This window comes from Apis dorsata, unplaced genomic scaffold, assembly GCF_000469605.1.
Source record: "Apis dorsata unplaced genomic scaffold, Apis dorsata 1.3 scaffold_569, whole genome shotgun sequence".
NCBI lineage: Eukaryota > Metazoa > Arthropoda > Insecta > Hymenoptera > Apidae > Apis > Apis dorsata.
Window position 1 is genome coordinate 47,229 of NW_006263779.1, and position 3,385 is coordinate 50,613.

Sequence of the window (3,385 nt, forward strand, 5' to 3'; positions counted from 1 at the left end):
TTCACTTGATAACGGAACTTCTTGCGCGTTTACTTGATGTCGGGCGCCTTTATCGAGCGCCATCTACTTAACGTAATTTTTATGCATATATCGAGGGGAGCCTCGGTTCATTGATGGAACGTGAACTGGAACGGGTCGGAACCTCTTTGTGAAGCCTTATTTGTCTTTGTATGATGGACTGTGTTGTGGGACTGTGTTGTCGGTGGGTTATGAATATAATTGAGGTGTTTTCGTTCGGGGAAAGGAGGGTTTAATTAGCCGCCATTATTGAATAATATTCCTTTTTGATGCTTTGTATTTAAAATAATATTTAGTCCAGAGTGTATATATATTCACGTTAAAATATATTCGACTTTAATTAACCGCCATTATAGATACTTTATATTTAAAATATATTTAAACCATCTGGTTTACTTGTATGTTGTATACGTGAGTTTAATTAACCGCCATTATCGAGTAACCATCTTTTCTGATATTTTTATATTTAAATACAGGATATTAATATATTCGTGGAACATCTTTCGAAGGTTGTTGATTTTTAAAAGGCAGTAACAAACAGAAAAATTGATGTACAAAAAACTTCGTTCGAGACTTATTTATTAAGCAATTGAAGTTTACAGTAGACGAAGGGAGATAAGGGTAGACAGACAAAGATAGAGAGAGAGAGAGAGAGACGTGTCTCTGTTACACCATTCTTATAACTGAATGAGCAAGTTTTGTATTTGTTTTGATCTTTGGAATCTATCAAAGATATCCCACGAATATATTAATACACAATTGTATTTAATTTAATTTATATATCCTGTGTACATGGCTAAGTTATTACACGTACACATATATTTGCATTATAAACATTTTTATATATTTATTTAATGTACATGATACAGGATAATTTAGAATACGTAGGTTAATTAGGTTAGTCGTCACTAGATGGCTTCATAGAGCAATGTTGTGTTGATATATAGAGAATGTGATTACAATTGCGTCCGTCATTGTTTCGTCACTTTTATCTCACATTTTAACACGAATGACAAATTAAACGATGCAACGTTGAAATTGTTATTGGGAAATCGGTGAATTCTTCGCGATACATAAATTACCACAACAAATAGATAAATTTTTGTTAGCAATGAGAAATATTTTCTCTATTCATTCACGTTTTTTTTCTATTTTTTTTTTTTTTTTTTTTTTTTTTGTGAAGAGAATAATTTATTCCCACTGATCTATTATCAAAATTTGTAATACGTAAATACGTATTCTTGAGAATTAAGAGTCAAAGAAAAAGTTGGGTTAGAATCTCGTTATCTCGAAAAATTTTCTCCTCCAAAGTTAATTACATATTGATAATAAAATTATCATAAATATTGAATGTTGAAACAAGAGAAAAATGATAAAAGGTTAGGTTAGGTTATCAAACTTGACATTCAATTTACTCGATTTATCATATTTTCTCAAGAGCCCATCCTTCGAAGAGCTTCACAATCGTGAAACGAATTATCTGGTATCCCATCTTTCTCTACCGAAGAAACATTTCGATATTGACAACAATTGTAACCGTTCTTTCTTTCGTTCTACTTTTTCGACTTTACGCGTCCGTCATGCACGATCTCGAACGTACGACTTCCACATCCACGGTTTCTTTAAGAAGAGAATCGCACTCGAATCTCCCCCCCACTTCCCAAAGTATCGTTGCGCCGAAAACGACCTCAGGCGGAACACGCGTGTACCAATAGAGATCACGTGCACGAGCAAAATGAATCGAGCTTGCAAACAAGGAGCTGTTTCGATGGAAAGAAGAGCGCGGCGAGTCGTTGTCAATTCCACTAAAAACTCGGACGAAGCTCGTGTTAAAACGCCTTCCTGGCGTAGAAGGATGAAGGTATCTTCGAGATTCGATCCTTATTCTTTGTCGGCGGTCCAACCTGTCGATGAAAAAGCGCCCTTTCTTAAGAAACTGTAATGACGGCATCGAAACACCGGGCCCTGTTAATGCTTCGAGACCGAAGTGTATCGGCAGCCTTGCGGTATAAATCAACAGATATTCGCCCGAAGGCGTGCTCAACTTGCTACTCGTGAGGATATAAGAAATTTCTTATCTTTCTTCTCGAAATCATAATACATGTCAATTATTAAAAAATACTTGACTTGAAGTAATTTTTCGTACAGAAATAAATCGAAAAAGGGGGATAAAATCTTCGAGAAAATTGAGGTTGAAGAAAAGATGATTCTATATGCAAAAATTTTTCGTCTGAAAAAATTAATATATAATATTAATTTTATATAATAATATAAAATAATCGTTAAAAGAAATAAAGTAATACTATTTTGTATTTATCAAAATAGTTTTTATGATATATATTTATATAATTCAAAAATTAATTTTCACGTGTTAACATATTCACTTGTTTTAACCAATACGTGTATCCATTTATATGTTTATATTATAATAAATCTATCTCTAAATCAGGTTCTGCTTCCTAATTCCGTTAACTGCTTGCCTGATATCCTGCGAAATATTATACATACGTGTCGTGTCTCCGAGCAACGTTCATCCGTCAATCGAGAATATCTTACCGCAGGAATCGCACCTGCGCAAGGAATCACGCGACCATGTCGATAATGAGAAGGTTTCAAAGATCTAACTTTGGCAAAGACAGCTTAGGATTTTATCCTCGGGTCAAGGGACGATCTTTCTCCGATGGAATATAATGGCAATAAGTGGATGATCCGATCGATATATGATTTTCATGATGCTACCGATATAGATGAGCGACGTAATTCGAAATGGAACGTAGCCAAGGAAAGTACACTGCCGTTCAAAAATATTAACTTGTCTTTCTTGATTTTAAAAAATTTCTAATATAGAATAGAATATATATCGGAACGTACAAGTACAACGAATATAAATCATAATATGTTTTAATAATTAAATCATAAAATACATTAAATATAATGGCACATATATTTTATTGCAGATGTAAAATTTTCTTTAGAATGTCAATTGTATAGCAAAAAGATATTAAAAAAATATAAAAGATTCCGATATATTATTGCAGAATTAAATTAAAATATGTATTCTTAATAAAGAATACTCTTTTTTGTAAAATTCGTAGAAAATAAGAAACGATATGTACTTTTGTATGGCAGTTTACATACCTGTTCATACCAGAGTCAGGTGAGTTAGAACGATCGATTACAAATGGTGGTGCATGAAAATCAAAGGGTATTCGCTTTAGCTACGTTTCTCGATTGACGTGACGTAATAGGATGGTACGGTGTAACAACGAAAGCATCGGTCCCACTCGGTCAGTCGCATATTAATAGCTGGGACCGTGTAGCCAGGAGCCGGGCAGCTGCCGGCTCGTTTGCAGCACGCGATACTCGC